Raw genomic sequence first — 20,320 nt, 5'->3', positions numbered from 1 at the left:
GTCAGATGCTCCCCATTATTTCAGCCTAACATGAACTCTCCCATGTGAGTACTGTAATTCCTAAATGAGGCGAATCTGAGTGCAACATACTATCTTCTACTGCCACCTAATGGAGATGTGTCAAATCAGCTCAAATATCTGCTATTGTAGGGTTGTTTGTGTCCAATTCCCCTCTAAACCATCACAACAAGGCATCAATCAACTCATTTAAATTAGTTAATCCCACTTTTTAAACAGAAGGGAGATAGATTTGCCACTTGCACGAAAACAGATGATCTGGTCTCTTTTTTTAAATTCTTTCATGGGATGTGGCTATCGCTGAAGAAGGTGATGGCGCACTCACTGTACTGTTAACAAATTCCAGGATTTTGACCCAGTGCCAGCGAAGGAAGGGCAATATATTTTCAAGTCAAGATGGTGTATGGTTTGGAGGGGAACTTATATGCAGTGGTGTTCCCATGTACCTGTTGCCCTTGTCCTTCTAGATGGGTGAGGTTGTTTGCTTGGAAGGTGCTGCCAAAGGAGCGTTGTCAAGTTGCTGCAGTGCACCTTATAGTTGACACTAACTGCAGACATTGTACATCGGTGTTTCAGGAATTAATGTTTAAAGAAGGTGCTTGGGGAGCAAATCAAGAAGGTTGATTTGTTCATTTGTCCTAATGCTGATTGTGGAACCTTGCTGTAAACAAAATGGCTGCCAGATTTTCTAAGGTAATAACACATCAAAAGTACTTAATTGGCTGTAAAATGCTCTTGGAAGTCCTGAGATTTTGAAAGTTACCAGCGAAATGCAAGCCTTTTCTGTTGGCCAAGAGTCACAGAGTCATAGAGATGTACAGCATGGAAACAGACCCTTCGGTCCAACCCGTCCATGCAGACCAGATATCCCAACCCAATCTAGTCCCACCTGCCAGCACCCAGCCCATATCCCTCCAAACCCTTCCTATTCATATACCCATCCAAATGCCTCTTAAATGTTGCAATTGCACCAGCCTCCACCACATCCTCTGGCAACTTATTCCATACACATACCACCCTCTGCGTGAAAAAGTTGCCCTTTAGGTCTCTTTTATATCTTTTCCCTCTCACCCTAAACTTATGCCCTCTAGTTCTGAACTCCCCGATCCCAGGGAAAAGACTTTGTCTATTTATCCTATCCATGCCCCTCATAATTTTGTAAACCTCTATGAGGTCACCCCTCAGCCTCCGATGCTCCAGGGAAAACAGCCCCAGCCTGTTCAGCCTCTCCCTATAGCTCAGATCCTCCAACCCTGGCAACATCCTTGTAAATCTTTTCTGAACCCTTTCAGGTTTCACAACATCTTTCTGATAGGAAGGAGACCAGAATTGCATGCAATATTCCAACAGTGGCCTAACCAATGTCCTGTACAGCCGCAACATGACCTCCCAACTCCTGTACTCAATAATCTGGCCAATAAAAGAAAGCATACTAAACGCCTTCTTCACTATCCTACCCACCTGTGACTCCACTTTCAAGGAGCTATTAACCTGCACTCCAAGGTCTCTTTGGTCAGCAACACTCCCTAGGACCTTACCATTAAGTGTATAAGTCCTGCTAAGATTTGCTTTCCCAAAATGCAGCACCTCGCATTTATCTGAATTAAACTCCATCTGCCACTTCTCAGCCCATTGGCCCATCTGGTCCAGATCCTGTTGTAATCTGAGGTAACCCTCTTCACTGTCCGCTACACCTCCAGTTTTGGTGTCAACTACAAACTGTACCTCTTATGCTCGCATCCAAATCATTTATGTAAATGACAAAAAGTAGAGGGCCCAGCACCGATCCTTGTGGCACTCCACTGGTCACAGGCCTCCAGTCTGAAAAACAACCCTCCACCACCACCCTCTGTCTTGAGCCAGTTCTGTATCCAAATGGCTAGTTCTCCCTGTATTCCATGAGATCTAACCTTGCTAATCAGTCTCCCATGGGGAACCTTGTTGAACGCCTTACTGGAGTTCATATAGATCACATCTGCTGCTCTGCCCTCATCAATCTTCTTTGTTACTTCTTCAAAAAACTCAATCAAGTTTGTGAGACATGATTTCCCATGCACAAAGCCATGTTGACTATCCCGAATCAGTCCTTGCCTTTCCAAATACATGTACATCCTGTCCCTCAGGATTCCCTCCACCACCGAGGTCAGGCTCACTGGTCTATAGTTCCCTGGCTTGTCTTTACCTCCCTTCTTAAACAGTGGCACCATGTATGCCAACCTCCAGTCTTCCGGCACCTCACCTGTGACTATCGATGATACAAATATCTCAGCAAGAGGCCCAGCAATCACTTCTCTAGCTTCCCACAGAGTTCTCGGGTACACCTGATCAGGTCCTGGGGATTTATCCACTTTTAACCGTTTCAAGACATCCAGCACTTCATCCTCTGTAATCTGGACATTTTGCAAGATGTCACCATCTATTTCACTACAGTCTATATCTTCCATATCCTTTTCCACAGTAAATACTGATGCAAAATATTCTTTTAGTAACTCCCCCATTTTCTGTGGTTCCACACAAAGGCCACCTTGCTGATCTTTGAGGGGCCGTATTCCGTCCCTAGTTACCCTTTTGTCCTTAATATATTTGTAAAAGCCCTTTGGATTCTCCTTAATTCTATTTGCCAAAGCTATCTCGTGTCCCTGTTTTTCCCTCCTGATTTCTCTCTTAAGTATACTCCTACTTTCTTTATACTCTAAGGATTCACTCGATCTATCCTGTCTATACCTGACATATGCTTCCTTCTTTTCCTTAACCAAACCCTCAATTTCTTTCGTCATCCAGCATTCTCTATACCTACCAGCCTTCCCTTTCACCCTGACAGGAATATACTTTCTCTGGATTCTTGTTATCTCATTACTGAAGGCTTCCCATTTTCCAGCCGTCCCTTTACCTGCGAACATCTGCCTCCAATCAGCTTTTAAAAGTTCTTGCCTAATACCATCAAAAAGTTTAATTACCGCTCCACACCAACAGACATAATTACTGTTCAAAAGCACACTTTGGTTAAAGACAGAAAAGCTGCAGATGCTGGACTCCAAAGTAGACAAGCAGGAGGCTGGAAGAACACAGCAATCCAGGTAGCATCAGGAGGTGGAGAAGTCAACATTTCAGATATACCCGAAATCTTGTCTTCTCCACCTCCTGGTGTTGCCTGGCTTGCTGTGTTCCTCCAGCCTCCTGCTGGTCTACCAAGCACACCTTAACAAAGAGAAAGGCTCCTGATTCAAATCAAACAAATGCAACATTACTTTAGTCTTTCCTGGTACCCAGTATAGCAGCAAAGGAAATGAAGGTTTTAGACTGAGCTGACCGAACACGCCACAAAGGCCAGTAAGATAATATTGTCTGGCCTTTTCAATATAATCCTACCTATTGTTGCCACTGTCTCTATTGGCTTCACTGCACTCAGTTGAGACATTTTCTACTCAATGAAGCATTGAGTATGATGTCATTCTGAGTCATGTGGACCAGGAGGTCACAAGTTCGATCCCGAGAGTTTGCTGATCTAAGCAGCACTGTAGCAATAGGAGCTTGACATTTGGAATCAGAAACCCTGGCTTAAAGAGGAAATTGAATCAGCAAGTTTCCTAAATCATGAACCACTTCCACCCACCCCTCCAGTCATTGGTCAGAAGCACTGGATTCTATTGCAAAGTGATGGAATGTGCTCTTGTACTCAAAGGCTGAAATGACATATACGAAAGCCTTTGCCCGCCATGTTAACCAGTTTAAAGTACTGGTTTAACGTCTCAGTAATAACACTGGAGTGAAGCATTTAATGTCAGCATCTTACATTACTTGCAATGGAGTCAGAAAATATTTTAAATGAAGTCTAAACACGTGCATGTACAGTGGGGATAGGGCAATGCCTGTGGTGTGCATTTGATGGAGGAAAGCTTCTCAAGGTGCTTCTCAGAGGTAAATGGAAAAAGAAGAATTGTTAAAATAGAATGGCTGCAAAAATCTGATAAAAGACACGGGCTGAATCTCACATGTGTAAGTTACATTTCTTCGGAAGGATTCTCACCATATCTTAGCAAACACATCTCATTAAGTACCTACTCTGCCCCAATAGCTTCCCTCACACCTGATTTGAGTCCCACCTTACACATGCTATTCCTACAACTTGCCACTCAGCAGATAGATGCTGAAAGACCAGTATTGTGCACCTATGCGATATTTAAAAGCCAGCTGTGCCCCTGGACAAGCATTGGTAATTGTGTTGCCACCCTCCGTCCCCCAAAAGTAGCATAATGGCAGAAGGCCACAAAACTATGCTGCTCAAATATATAGCCGGCATGGCTGACATTCCTTCGTACATACAATTCCATTCTCTCAGCCTTGCTGCTGTTTAACCACCACACCACACCCTCTACCTGTCTGTAGCTACATTCCATCTAAACACTTTCTCTAGGTGACCTCTACTCTGCCCTCTGTGCCCACTGTACGGGTGCATCTTGTCATTAGGAAATATCACAAACAAATAAGCAACTGGATATTCCGAACATGAGCACTTATTTATAGCCAGCAAAAGCGAACACAAACTAACAAATATAGCCTGAGGTTCACCTCCACAATGCAAACCAAATGCTAGCTACATGACCAATGTTGAGTCCATGGTGTACTGCTGCACCCTGCTCTCATCTACTGGAAGTGGGTGTCCTCAAGGTCCTATCTGCCTTGTAGCACTCAACACAGCTGAGCTGGCATGGTCAAGGAGGGATTCCTTCTCCTCGGAGACTGCTCTTGTTCCCCCAATTCCTCAGCATACAGCACATCACCTCATTGTCAGCACACTAGGACGATGTGGCACACTCTGTCTGGACAATACTGAAGGGCACTCCCAGACCAGTCCAAGGTCAGAAGGCACACGACACCAGGTTATAGTCCAACAGGTTCATTTGAAATCACAAGCTTCCAAAGCGCTGCCCCTTCATCAGGTGAAGTGAAGGAAAGCACACAGACACAGAATTTATAGGCAGAGAAACCAAACAATCATAGAAATGGTGTGAGTGGAGTGTCCATAGGCTGAATAATAAGTCTTTGCTGGTGATCAAATGTGTCAGATGAATAGTAAGTGAAAGGGAGTACTTTAGATGGGTCAGTTTTTGTCCAATGTGTGCAGAAGGATTTCCTGACATAGTATGTAGATAGGCCAACAAGAGACAAAGCCACATTGGATTGGTATTGGGTAATGAACCAGGCCAGGTGTTAGATTTGGAGGTAGGTGAGCACTTTAGTGATAGTGACCACAATTCAGTTACCTTTACTTTAACAATGGAAAGGGATAGATATGTACTGATGGGCAAGAGTTATTGATGATGATGATGATGATGAAAGGAGGGGGGGTGGAGGAGGAGTGGGTGGAGGAGGGGGTTGGAGGGGAGGGGGGGGGAGGGGGGGGGAGGAGTGGGGAGTGGGGAGGAGAGGAGGAGAGGAGGAGAGGGGGGGGGGAGAGGGGGGGGAGAGGGGGGGGAGAGGAGGGGGAGGCGGGGCGAGGCATGGCGTGGCGTTTATGGTGTGATTAGGCAAAATTTAGGATGGGGAAGGAAACTGCAGGGGATGGGCACAATTGAAATGTGGAGCTTGTTCAAGGAACAGCTACTGCATGTCCCTGATAAGTATGTACAAGTCAGGCAGGGAGCAAGTGGTCGAGCGAGGGAACTGTGGTTTACTAAGGAAGTTGAATCTCTTGTCAAGAAGGAGGCTTATGTAAAGATGAGATGTGAAGGCTCAGCTAGGGCACTTGAGAGATAAAGGTTAGCCAGGAAGGACCTGAAGAGAGAGCGAATAAGAGCCAGGAGGAGGCATGAGAAGTCTTTGGCAGGTAGGATCAAGGAAAACCTTAAAGCTTTCTATAGGTATGTCAGGAATAAAAGAATGACAAGAGTAAGATTACGGCCAGTCAAGGGCAGTAGCGGGAAGTTGTGTGTGGAGTCCGAATAGATAGGAGAGGTCGTTGTGGTTCTATACCCATGTTGGGTATCGGGTCCTTCGTTCTGGTGAGTTGTTGTCTGAGCGTGGCTGTTGGTTTGTGTGCCGTTATGAGTCCTAGGGGTCGCAGTAGTCTGGCTGTCAGTTCCGAGATGCTCCTGATGTATGGTAGTGTGGCTAGTCCTTTTGGTGAGACAACAACCCACCAGAACGAAGGACCTGATACCCGACATGAGCAAGACGAATGTAGTGTACAAAATACCATGCAAGGACTGCACTAAACACTATATAGGACAAACAGGAAGACAGCTAACAATCCGCATACATGAACATCAACTAGCCACGAAACGACACGACCAGCTATCCTTAGTAGCCACACACGCAGACAACAAGCAACATGAATTCGACTGGGACAACACTACTATCATAGGGCAAGCCAGACAGAGAACAGCCAGGGAATTCCTAGAGGCATGGCATTCATCCACAAACTCCATCAACAAACACATCGACCTGGACCCAATATACCAACCACTACAGCGGACAGCTGAAACTGACAACCGGAAGCGGCAGGGACAGACCACTATAAACACCGGAGGAAACATCAAAGAAGCGCTTCGCAGGAGGCTCCCAAGCACTGATGATGTCGCCTAGCCAGGGGACGAAACGTTTGCAACAAAAACTTCCAGCTCGGCGAACAGAACCACAACAACGAGCACCCGAGCTACAAATCTTCGCACAAACTTTGAACAGATAGGAGAGGTGCTAAATGAATATTTTTCATCAGTATTCACACTGAAAAAAGACAATGTTGTCAAGGAGAATACTGAGATACAGGCTATTAGACTAGACTGGATTAAGGTTCAGAAGGAGGAGGTGTTAGCAATTTTGGAAAGTGCAAAAATAGATAAGTCCCCTGGGCCAGATGGGATTTATTCTTAGATTCTCTGGGAAGCCAGGGAGGAGCTTGCAGAGCCTTTGGCTTTGATCTTTATGTCATCACTATCTACAGGAATAGTGCCAGAAGACTGGAGGTTAGCTAATATTGTCCCCTTGTCCAAAAAGGAGAGTAGAGACATTCCTGGTAATTATAGACCTGTGAGCCTTACTTCGATTGTGGGTAAAGTGTTGGAAAGGATTCTAAGAGATAGGATTTATGATAATCTGGAAAGGAATAAGTTGATTAGGGATAGTCAACACAATTTTGTGAAGGGTAGGTTGTGCCTCACAAACCTTATTGAGTTCTTTGAGAAGGTTAAAGCGGTTGATGTGGTGTATATGGATTTCAGTAAAGCATTTGATAAGGTTCCCCACAGTGGGCCATCGCAGAAAATACAGACGCAGGTGATTGAGGGTGATTTAGCGGTTTGGATCAGAAATTGGGTGGTGGTTGACGGGAAATGTTCATCCTGGAGTTCAGTTACTAGTGGTGTACCGCAAGGATCTGTTTTGGGGCCACTGCTGTTTGTCATTTTTATAAATGACCCAGATAAGGGCATAGAAGGATGGGTTGGTAAATTTGCAGATGACACTAAAGTCAGTGGAGTTGTGGATGGTGCTGAAGGACGTTGCAGGTTACAGAGGGACATAGATAAGCTGCAGAGCTGGGCTGAGCGGTGGCAAATGGAGTTTAATGTGGAAAAGTGTGAGGTGATTCACTTTGGAAGGAGTAACAGGAATACAGGGTACTGGGCTATTGGTAAGATTCTTGGTAGTGTGGATGAGCAGAGAGATCTCAGTGTCCATTTACATAGCTCCCTGAAAGTTGCCAACCAGGTTGATGGGGTTGTTAAGAAGGCATACGATGTGTTAGCTTTTATTGGTAAAGAGATTGAGTTTCAGAGCCATGAGGTCATGTTGCAGCTGTACAAAGCTCTGCTGTGGCTGCACTTGGAGTATTGCGTACAGTTCTGGTTGCTGCATTGTAGGAAGATGTGGAAGCTTTGGAAAGGGTGCAGAGGAGATTTATCAGGATGTTGCCTGGTATGGAGGGAAGTCTTATGAGGAAAGGCTGAAGGATTTGAGGCTGTTATCGTTAGAGAGAAGAAGGTTAAGAGGTGACTTAATAGAGACATACAAGATGATCCGAGAATTAGAGAGAGTGGACAGTGAGAGCCTTTTTTCCTCGGATGGCGATGGCTAGCACAAGGGGACATAGCTTTAAAATTGAGGGGTGGTAGACATAGGACAGATGTCAGAGGCAGATTCTTTACTCAGAGTAGTAAGGGCGTGGAATGCCCTGCCTGCAACAGTAATAGATTAACCCACATTAAGGGCATTTAAATGGTCATTGGACAACATATGGATGAAAATGGAATAGTATAGGTTAGATGGGCTTCAGATTGGTTTCACAGGTCGGTGCAACATTGAGGGCCGAAGGGCCTGTACTGTGCTGGAATGTTCTATATTCTATGACTGGTGATCAGTGGAATCCCATTTTCAGCAACCTTATTGTCTGCTCCACCCTAGCCGACTCAAAGTGCAGGTGACATTACATCTGTGATCCGCATCAGTCAGGGGGATGCTCAATGGTGTCATGAGCCATGGTTGTAGTGTCCCCCAATAACCAACCTTGGAAGGCACCTGGTTCTCCGAATGCATTAGGTACACAGGAGTGCTGCAGGATGTGGGAATTGTGGCAGCTGCCAGGGTAGCGGGCACACACCTCCAGGAAGCGTTAACAGTGATCACAGATCACCTGAATATCAATGGAATAGAACCCTTTCCTGTTGATGATTCCAGTGTTGTGATTTGCATGTCCCTGAACTATCAACAGACCTACTTCCAGGACTGTATTCACTCCAGACCTCTGATCATCTTCGACAAGCAGCTTCTGGATGTGGCTGACCAGACCCTGGCCTGTGTTTGTCCCTTCCTGACTGCCGATACACAATTACCCTGACCGCTGCCCACTCCCTGGATTGCAGTCAGGTATATCCCCTGACTGTGAGTGGTCTAAATTAACAACTGACCATTGCCAAGCCCCTGGACTGAGTGCCCATAACTGACAGAACTGGGTCCCCCCGCCTGAGAGTGCTCCATCTCCCCCACCTCTGCCACTTGACCGGACTGAGGACTAGCCCCTACCAGTTTTTGACATGGCCATTTGGTTGAATAAGCATTCAGTGTGTTTGTCTCTACTGCAGCTTTTGAATGCGAGTGCCATCTGAAGCAGCCCTGCGGTGTATCAGCAAAGTGCCATGATAGTTGTGACGACTGGCAATTGTCAGATGCCACTATTCGTTGAAGAAAGGAGTGCACTGCTAGGGCATGTGGCTTGTGCCCTGAGATGCTGTTTGGTGCTGAGCAACATGGAAGCACCTCATAGCCAGCAGCGAGCTGAAGTTGAAAAATGTGGAGCTGGAAAAGCACAGCAGGTCAGGCAGCATCAAGGAGCAGGAGAGTCGACATTTCAGGCATAAGCCCTTCATCAGGAAAGTGACTGCACATTCCTGATTGCCGAAATGTTGACTCTCCTGCTCTTCAGATGCTGCCTGACCTGCTGCGCTTTTCCAGCTCCACATTTTTCAACTCTGATCTCCAGCATCTGTAGTCCTCACTTTCTCCTAGCAAGCTGAAGTCGCCAAGTACCCACTCTGACTTCCATGTCAAGATGTTTGGATATCTAGCTGGTTTGAGGTGCTTGGTAAGATAGGAGGTTACATATTAATTTGGCGAGTTGCAGAGCTAACAAGCATTAACCTTACTTGGCAATTTGCCACTGCTTAGCAAGGAACCTGCTATGCCACTCAATAAAAGCATAGAAGCTGCAGCAAGATACTTCCTATGTTGAGATAGGCCTCACCAGACGTCTTGTTCAATTCTTGCCTAATGTGACATAAGATTCCAGCATTGGATTTTGTATCTTCAAATAGGAAAGGGAAGTGAAGGGAGACATTTAGGAAGAGAATTACAGAGTGAAAGGCCTAAATGGCTGAAGACACAGCTACAAATAGTGAAGCAAAGGGTGAGGAGATGCACAAGAGACATTAAAGCAGAGAGTTTAGCAGGAGAGTAACACATGGAAGGGAGGGAAGTGTTGGGTAAATGTTCACAGTACATCTAACACAATAGAAAAGAGGAGACATGGGGTAAATTCTTGCCTGTCCCCATGTTTAACTATGTCCTTAAAACAAGGGTATGGGGCTTTACAGAACTTTCCAAACTTCCAATTATATGAAATTCTCTACTAAATATTGGTTGTCAGGATCTCAGACAAGGCAGATCTCTGTTTCCAACAGATCTGCTTCCTGGATCAATCTGAAGTACTGAACTTACTTGTGGGGTCCACAGGCAAAATGCTGCCTTATAACAGTGAAGTTAACTTTTCTCTGCCTCACTGGTGAACCACAATAGAAACCTATTCCATCCTTGTTTTTTCCTGGGGGGAATGCCAAATATTATTGTTACAAATTGAAGAGCATAGGCTCTCAACAGCCAGGTTAATGTATTTAGTCAGGCCTCTTCAGTGCATGGAATTCCATATAGAATATAAGTTCCAGTGACATCTGCAATCACCTTGAGACAATCGAGGCTGCAGCTGGACTGACATTAAAGTCAGGCAGCCAAAGACTGAGTTAGCACACTGGAAACACACATGCAAGCAGATGTAGACAAGCAAAAACCATAGATGTTATGGGTGGAGAAAACTATTATTAGGGGAACACAGTTCATAGCACCAGAATGCAATAAGGTGTCTTTTTGCTTCTTCCTTGTCCTTCTGATCACTGACCTTCTTCATACCAAGTCCCCTTCGTTCTTTAGTGAAGACAGAGAGTGGTTGGCACATTAATTGATCAGTTACTGGTTAGAGGCAGCAGCTTTTTGGAAAATAATGAATCAGAATAGCTAACTAACTTACAATTCTTTGTTACTTTTCTGCAAGGAGAGAAAGGATGCTGTCGTTTTAAAGTGTGAAGGCTTTCTGCTGCTATATTGTTGACACACAGGTTGTCTACCTGTCCAGGAGCTAGAGAGTTGTCATACTGAGCACTCATGACACACACAACTGGTCCTAATTGAAAAAACAATCAACAGACTGTCCCTGAGCAAAGCTACCCTGAACACACACCCATAGTGACAATGGGTCCAGGAATCTTCCACCACTTTAAAAAGACAACAATGTACTTTTAAACAAATTGTTCATTCGTGGAATCTGGGTCAGCATTTATTGTCCATCCCTAGATGACTTAGAGAGGGCGTTGCCTCAATGAACCACTGTAGTCCATTTGATTTTGGTAGACCCACAGTGCTGTTAAGGGAGGGAGTTCCAGGATTTTGACCCACCGACCCCAAAGGAACAGCAATATGTTTTTCAAGTCAGGATGGTGAGTGGCTTGAAGGGGAACCTGCAGGTTGTCGCGTTCCAACATACCTTTTGTTCTTCTCAATGGCAGTGATTGTGGGTTAAGAAGGTGTTGCCAAGGAACCTTTGCAAAGTATAACTCACAGTGAGTTCTAGTAACTTGTTTTAAAACTTCAGTATATTTTGCCATGGTTTTCTTGGTTTCAAGCAGTATCCTTTTCCCATTTGGGTCCACAATCCAAAAATAAAGAAAAATAAAAAGCTGTGGTCTTGACACTAAATTGATACTGCAGGGTGATGGTGATTCTGCGGTTACATTTTTTTTTGCCTAATTTCTTCCAAATCTCCTAATTCCTTTCTGGACTGTAACCCCAGAGGGGCATTCCATCTTTGCGGTTTAACTGAGTCCAAATGACAACAACAACATTTGCATAACACAACTGACACACAAAACATCCCAGGGTACTTAAGGAGCGCGATTAACAAAGGAAGTTTGACACAGAACCACACACAACATTAGGATGAGTGGCCAAAGCTTGATCAAAGAGGTAGGTTTTAAGGAGTGTCTAAAAGGAGAAGAGTGAGATAGAGATGTGGAGAGGCTTAGAGAGGGAATCCTGAGTGTAGGTTCCAGGCAGCTGAAGGCACAGTCTGAATTCAAAGAGTGTATATATTTTGGATAGGTGACTATTTGGCTGATTTTGTACTGGGCAGTTCAGATTTCAGTGCACTCCCTGGCCCTATTCTGGTGTAAGACCCTTTTGGTACGGTATTTTGAAGCTTGCATCGCCTATGATGAGGAAAGATCTGCTTATTTGCCCACTCCTGCTAACCACTCTGGAGATGATTCAAAAACGAATGATATCAAAATCAAGCAGGTAGAAGCTGCGTGGTTCCAAACAGACATCCTACCGGACTCATTGGTTAAACATCGGTATTATCATTTCCAGTTCGGTGATTGGACCCACGAGAAAAGGAGCTCTTGAATCTCCCCTTATGAGGCCACCCTCAATATTACACAATGTTGTCTAACCAGCCATGTTGACTAACATGATCCCATGAGGCAGCAGTGTTAACAACTGAGCCACCAGGCTGCCAATATCATCTGTTGAAAAGTGTGACACTGGGAAAGCATAGCAGGTCAGGCAGCATCCAAGGAGCAGGACAGTCAACGTTTTGAGCATACGCCCTTCATCAGGAATGTGACTTATGCTTGAAATGTCAACTCTCCTGCTCCTCGGATGCTACCTGATCTGCTGTGCTTTTTCAGCACCACACTCTCGACTCTGATCTCCAGCATCTGCAGTCCTCACTTTCTCCTTGCCAATATCATCTCAAAGGGTTCCTACTTTAAGCTTGGCCCATTTTCCGGCATCCTCACATCTGAATTAGAATGCTTGCAGTTAATATTTCAATGCAGTATTTAGTGCTGGGTTGCTACACTGTCAGGGATGCCTGTTGTTTTCTGTCTCACAGTCAGTATATCGGCATACCTTGAAGAGACATGCTTATGAACTTATCACTGTGTCATAACATGCATCCTAGGTCACGCTCTGGGGGAATCCAAGATGGCGGCGTTCTGAGCAGATCTGCCTTGCTGAGCTCTGCACCCCAGCCCAGCAGTAGTGATATTTTTACTCCCCGACTTACCTTCTTTTGGAGAAAATTGATATTAAATGGTTGTGAAACCGTACAAATCCATTTGTGGTGGAGCCTAGAGTGTCCAAACGAGACAGGGGGGGAGTATTTGTTTTGGACGATTGATCGATCGCGTGGCCAGAAACAAGCAGTAATCTATGAGTGCCAGTTATTCAAGCATTTCTCGATTATCTGACAACGCACGCCATAATGCCGGTTAGCCAAGAAACAAGCGGTAACCTACGAGTGCTGGTTGTTCAAACATCGCTCGATTATCTGGCAATGCATGCCATAAGGCTGTTTAACTGATAACTGAATGCTGGGTTGCCTGGTGCCATTTTTGCAGGGCCTTAAGATCTTGTTCGGATGGTCTGGGATTTGGATGGTTGATGTTCGGATAGTTGGGGTTCCTCTGTAAATTTGTTTTGAGCGAGCAAGGATGACGAAAGGAAAGCTCACAGCCAAGCCCCAACACATGGGACACTTGCCGAAGGCATCGAACCGGCCTGAGACTGTGACTGCAGCTCCCTTGGCAGCCGAGAAAGAGGTACCTGTGCAGCAGAATGTCGCTGAAGAACTCGAGGGATGATCAAAGAGATGATGGAAGACAACTGTACTCGGCTGGAGCAGGATTTCAGTCATGCTACAAAAGCATGAGAAGGGTTTGGAAGGACTCGGGATGCGAGTCGAAGAGGTCAAGCAGTGGACTGCGGTGTCAGAGACAGAGGTTGAGTCCTCGGTGGGACGGATCCAGGCCCTCGAAACCAGGTCCGGGCCTTGACTGAACAGGTCGATGATCTGGAAAATTGAGGTAGGAGGAAAAACAGCCGGGTCTGCCATTGGGCTGTCAGAGGGAGTGGAAGGTGGGGAGCTAGCAAGCTTTTTTTGAAGGCTGGCTGCCACAATTTCTTGGCTGGGGTGCCAAGACGGACAGGATGAAAGTTGACAGAGCTCACCAGGTTGCGATGCATAAATCCAGCCTGGATCCCCGCCCGGTCCTAATGCGATTTCAAAGCTAGCGGGACAAGCAGAGGGTCTTGGAATCTTCTAGAAAGGTGGGGAAAGACCCACAGACCCTGACTCATCAGGGAACTAAGATAATGCTTTTCCAGGACTTTTCTGCGGCGGTGATCCATAAAAGGAAATCATTTGATGGGGTCAAGAGAAAATTAAGGGATCTTGACATTCAATATTCGATGAGATGCTAGTGGTGTTTCGTATTACTCACTAGGAGACAGCATGGTCATTTCACTCCTCGGAACAAGTGAAAGATTTTGGACACTTTAAAAATAATTCAGATGGATTTACAGACATGGACAATAATGTTTAGGTTTTTTTTCTCTTGTTATGTTTCTTGTAATGTTACCTTTTTTTAAAGGAGCTGCTATTGGTGTGTTTTGTTTTTTCTGATTAGGATTGGTGTTGGTAGATAGTTGGGGGTGGGCGGAGTGCTCACTATTTTGTCTGTTTCCTTCTTTTGCTTGGGTCTGCGGTGCAGCTCGAACTGGATGGGGAGTGGAGATGTGTGTGGGAGGTGTAAACGCCCTCTATGAGCAGGGGGTAGAATTTCCCCATCAAGTGCATTTTGTGTTTTGTAGTTGGTGTTTTGCTTTTTTGTAAATAGACACCACGAGTCTTCTTTTGAAGATGTCCAGTGTGCTGTATGTTGAATTCTGCCTCTTGGCAGGTCAAAGGTGGTTGTAAAGGATTATGGCGAGCAGTGTTCTTAAATGGTGCACCTGGGATATTTAGAGGGATCTAGTCGCCAGTTAAAAGGAAAAAGGTGTTGTCAAGCCTTAGAAAGGAGAGGGTGGATGTTGCCCTGTTGCAGGAGACTCACCTTAATGACAAGGAATGCTTGAAGTTACAGCAGGGCGGATTTGGTCAGGTGTTTCTCTCGTCCTTTAATACTAAGAGCAGGGGATTGGCCATACTCGTCCAGAAGAATCTTCCATTTAATTTAATAGACGTGTTAAAGATGAATATGGTTGGTTTGTTATTCTTAAGGCCCTAATACATGGCGGGAAATATGGTACTTTGAATGACTATTGTCCTTCGGCCCAACTCCTTAAATTTTTGACTGATGCACGAAGCTGATGGCCTTTGTGTCATGGCATATTATTATTTGGGGGGGGGGGGGAATCTAATTGCCTTATGGATCCTCTGCTGGATAGAATGCCCAAAGGCCCCCCAAAGCTTTCTCCACAACCTAAACAGTTGGGTGATCTATGTGTGGAACTGGGGTTGGTAGACATTTTGAGACATCTCCACCCTACGTTCTTTTCCAATCCTCATTAGTGCTATACGAGGATCGATGTTTTCCTAACTCCCAGGCTCTTCTAGATTCAGTGGTATCTTGTTCAATTGGGAACATTGCCATCTCTGATTATGCAGTAGTATATTTAAGTGGTTAAGATTAAGGGTAATGCAATGAGCTCACAGTACTGGTGAATGGATCCCTTCATCCTCAAGGACAGCGAGATCGTTGAGTACTTTTCTAGGGAATTTGAAGCATTTTTGGCCACCAACTCAGGTACAGCTGGTAATCCGTCCATTGTTTGGGAGACTGCTAAGGCCTATGCTAGAGGGATAATTACCTCATACTCTGCCAGCCAGAAGCAACGGAAGGGAGTGCAGCAGCGTCTGCTTGAGGCATGACTGAAGGCAGTTGAGACAGCATATTACAGTAGATCATCACTGACTGAGCTGCAGTGGATCATAGCCCTTCGATTCACCTTAAACTTCATGCTTACGCATACAGCCAGGAAGGAACTTTCCTTTACAAAGCAGAGGCTGTTTAAGCATGGTGATAGGGTGGGTAAATATTTGGCATATCTGCTTAGGAAGAAGAATACCTCCCAGTCTATTGCTTCTATTAGAGAAGGGAATGGGACTCTTACCTGTAATGCTAAAAAGATTAATGCGGTGTTTTGGAGGTTCGATTCTGAACTGTATCAATCTGAATGTTGTGAGGATGGACGGGATAAAATGGAGTCTTTTTTTTAAGCAACTTGGATCTTCCTGGGGTGTTTGCTGAGCAGGCGTCTCTCCTTAGTGCTCCATTAACAGCACAAGAGATACAGGAAGCAGTGAGGCAACTTCAAAGTGGAAAGGCACCCGGCTTTGATGGTCTTCCCAGTGAGTTTTATAAAAAATTTGTAAACATACGGTCAGGGCCAATGCTAGACATATATAACTATTCATATAGTTGGGATTGCCTCCCGCCATTTTTGATAGAGGCTAATATCTCTCTTATCCTCAAGAAAGGGGAAGGCCCCGAAGGACTGTGCTTCTTACAGACCCATCTCGCTTTTAAATACTGATTTTGAAATTTTGTCTAAGACTTTGGCATTGAGAATGGAAGGGGTGTTGCCCTTTATTGTTAAAGAAGATCAGACAGGCTTTATAAAGGGTCACAGATCCTCTAATAATGTTAGGAGGTTGCTTAACATGATTCAAGTGTGCTAGCAGCGATCAGTTCAAGGGTTGGTGGTCTCCTTGGATGGGGAGAAAGCATTTGATTGGGTGGAATGGCCATATCCTTTTTATACTCTGGAGCGGTTTGGCCTGGGTGAAGTGTTCACTAGATTGGTAAGGATTCTCTGGCAGCGGTTCTCACCAATGGTATAAGGTCTGATAATTTTCACACTGGTAGGGGCAGTCGGCAAGGCTGTCCCCTTTCACCTTTGCTTTTCACATTGGTGATTGAGCCATTGGCGGAGGCCATTCGTGGGGACCCTAATATAGCTGCCCCAAAGGTGGGGTTGAAGGTACATATGATGACACTATATGCAGATGATGCTCTTATTTTTCTTTCAAATCTGGCAGTCTCGGTGCCCTGCTTGATACGGTGCATTAATTCATTTGGTTCTTTCTCAAGTTACAAGATCAATTTTTCAAAGTCAGAGGCTATGCCTATGGGGGGTCTATAAGCAGCCCCTTATTAAGCTTGCAAAACTGCAACTGCCCCAGGGACCGGGGGGAGCGGACGTCCTGGACATTAGACGATATCAACTGAGCTCCTTCTTATATTTTGTAAGTGACTGGGCCTGTGGGGACTCGGTGTGGACATGGTTGGACATTGAGGCCTCCCAAATGATCAACCTGTTGTTTTTAGATAAAATGAGGACAGTTGTGGAACATTGCCGTAATCCAATAGTTACTAACACAGTCACGGCATGGAGGGCAATGAGACAGATGGAGGGTAACATGTCTAAAACATATTATTCCCATAGTTGGCATGCCAGGTTTCCAGCCACGGACAATGGATCCTGCGTTTAAACTTTGGGCGGAGAGGGGAGTCTCTTGTTTGGGTGATCTGTTTGAGGGTGAAACATTGATGTAGCTTGATCAAATAACTCGGAAATATGGATTGTCGAGTGGGGACCTCTTCCATTTCTTTCAGATTAGAGATTTTATCCGAAAGGAGACCATGCTTCTGACTGAGTGTTATAGATCTGATACAGAAAAGAGGGTGCTTCAGGCTAAGAGCACTCTTTCAGTGAGTACTGTCTATCATTTGTTGGGGGTAGGTTCCTCGGGTGACATTGAGCAATTACGGGAGGTCTGGGAGAGAGGGGTAGGGGTGGAGATCGCTCCGGAAACTTGGGAGGACATTTGTGAAAATGCGAAGAGGATTTTGATATGTAATAGAACCCCTGCTATGCAGTTAAAGATTCTTCATAGGACGCATCTGGCTCCAGATCGTCTTGCAAAGTTTAAGCAAGGTGCGACTTCAATGTGCCCCAAATGTAAAATAAATACGGGTATCCTGACTCATTGTCTGTGGTCCTGCCACAGGCTCCGTGAATATTGGAGTGCTTTGGCAGGAATAATAGAGAGGGTCTTGAGGACCAAAGTCAAGGTGGACCCAGTCTCTTTGCTCCTGGGTCTGCTGAATTTACCTCACGTAAATACACATGGGAAAGAGCTTTTTATCATTCTCACTTTTTGTGCAAGGAAGAACATTCTGATGTGCTGGGTGTCTGAGAACCCCCTGGGTCTGTCGGGGTGGCATAAGTTAATGGTGGAACACGTTCCTTTGGACTTTCTTACAAATATGGTGCACCAGAAAATAGACAGCTTTTACAGGACATGGCAGCCCTTTTTAAATTACTTGGAAGCAGATCTGTCCGCCATTTTGATTAGGGTTTTTGTCTCGCCATGGTGGTTTGGTCTGATAATCCTAAGGCCATGAGAGGAAGAATTTCGAACAAATGTGGGTTTAATAATTGATGCTCTCGAAGATGTGGAGCTATGGTCTTGTGGCGCTGAGCAGCATTATTTATTTCTTGATTTGTAATATGTGTAGTTTTGATTTATTTTGTAGAGACGTATTGTAGTTGGTTTATTGTTGTTTTTAATGCACTCTGTTTCTGTAACTTTCTAATTTTGTAAAGAAAACTTTTTCAATAAAAATATTTTTAAAAAGATCTTACACTCTACCTTACCTCAAATCATTTGAATCATGACAGTCTACTGAAAATATGTTCCTTTGTTCTAAACTGATCACTTAATATTTGCCCACACACTTAAGTGCCTCAGGAAATGTATTGTTTGTACCAAATGGTTACTTGTAATAAACAAATTGCTGGAAAAGCTCAGCAGGTCTGGCAGCATCTGTGGAGAGAAAGCAGAGTTAATATTTCAGGTCTAGTAACATTTCTTCAGAACTAACTGTAGCTGGGAAAAGATTGGGAAGATGGGGGAGGAGTAAACAATAGGTGGAGATCTGGAGGCCAGAGAGAGACAGACAGACAGACAGAATCACAGTTGGACAGTCAAAGGGATGGGTAATGCTGTTAATGTGCAAATCAACCAGCAAGTTCATGGAGTAATGAATATCCAGATCTTTGAGTCATAGAGATGTACAGCACAAAAACAGACCCTTCGGTCCAATTTGTCCATGCTGACCAGATACCCTAACCTAATGTAGACCCATTTGCCAGGACTTGGCCTATATCCCTCTAAACCCTTCCTATTCATATACCCATTCAGATGCCTTTTAAATATTGTCATTGTACCAGCCTCCACCACTTCCTCTGGCAGCTCCTTCCATTCACGCACAACCCTCGATGTGAAAAAAGTTGACCCTCAGGTCCCTTTTAAATCTTTCCCCTCTCACCCTAAACCTATGCCCTCTAGTTTATGCCCCTCATGATTTTATAAACCTCTAAGGTCACCCCTCAGCTTCCGACGCTCCAATCTCAAAGGAAACTTGGTACACATGTAGGATATGGCCCAAGAGGAAATATTTTGATGAAGGTTTGATCTGGATTCAGATTCTGGAATTCTTTCAAGAACCCATTGACATTGGGAGATAGGGCGCATTGGTTATTTCTCATGATGTGTGTTTAGTTGTGGAATGTCTCAGTAGCTGAGGTGCAATTTGTCACAGCTATCGAAATGTGAGCAGAGCTTTCAAAGTAGGCTCTTGGATGTGGACTGGCCTGAAGCATCCTCAGCAACACGGAAACGCCTAACAAAAAGATTTTATGTACACTTTATGGTTACAGAGTACCAACCAACCAGGGAATTTCTCAAAGAAGAGAAGTGCAATAACGTCAACTTAACACAGAGTGGCAGTGTTCTACTGAGTTCCCATTTTGTTTGTTTCGCCTTCTGAACCTGATTTCAACCCAATGTATCGTCCTTTCCCATTATTCCTGTGTTATGTGTTGAATGCTTAAATGTCATTGGTTCAGACAGCTAATCCCATTTTTCAAGAAGGTTCCCGATGCCCTCACCATGTTATGTTTAGGTCATACTTCCAACATATTATGCTGGAAATCGTAATTGTAATTGAGCTGAAATGTGCAGGAAAGTGTCTAAATAGCAGACCGTGCAAGCAAGATGCCTCGCTTTTGCACAATTTGACCCATTGTATGTTTGTACACTAATCTCATCAAGTCATTTCAAGGCTAAAGCATTTGAGAGACATCAGTGGCAAATAAGGGATTTGAAGAAGGGGACGACACCAAAGGTTTACTTAGAAGAACACACTCCCCTCCCCCATGGTTGGACTATAGGATAGATATTGTTATGGGTGATGAACATAACAGCCATTTTGTGCACAGCATGATTCTATAAATAGTTGAATGACCAGTTCACCTGTTTTCCTTGATTTATGACCAGAATACCTGGGAAAACTGCTTGGCTCCCCTTTAAAATGTGTTAGAAAAACCACCTGCGGTATTGGGGTAGACTAGGATCTTGGTTTAACTTTTTTCCCCCTAGAATGGCACCTCTGACAATGAGGCAATGCATGATATTACATTATGAAGAGATCTGGATAAGTTTGATGGATAAGCAAAATGGCTGAACACCAGGTCTACTCCTGTTTCTATTTTTCTGATCTGTTTGGGATGGAGCCAATATAAATATCTTCGACTAAAAGATTGTTTATGGATACTAAATGATGAAAATCCT

The sequence above is a fragment of the Chiloscyllium plagiosum genome, unplaced genomic scaffold (genome assembly GCF_037043375.1).
Source record: "Chiloscyllium plagiosum isolate Xiang-an unplaced genomic scaffold, Cpla_swu_hap1 HiC_scaffold_53X, whole genome shotgun sequence".
In the NCBI taxonomy this organism is placed as follows: domain Eukaryota; kingdom Metazoa; phylum Chordata; class Chondrichthyes; order Orectolobiformes; family Hemiscylliidae; genus Chiloscyllium; species Chiloscyllium plagiosum.
This window is presented reverse-complemented; position numbering follows the sequence as displayed.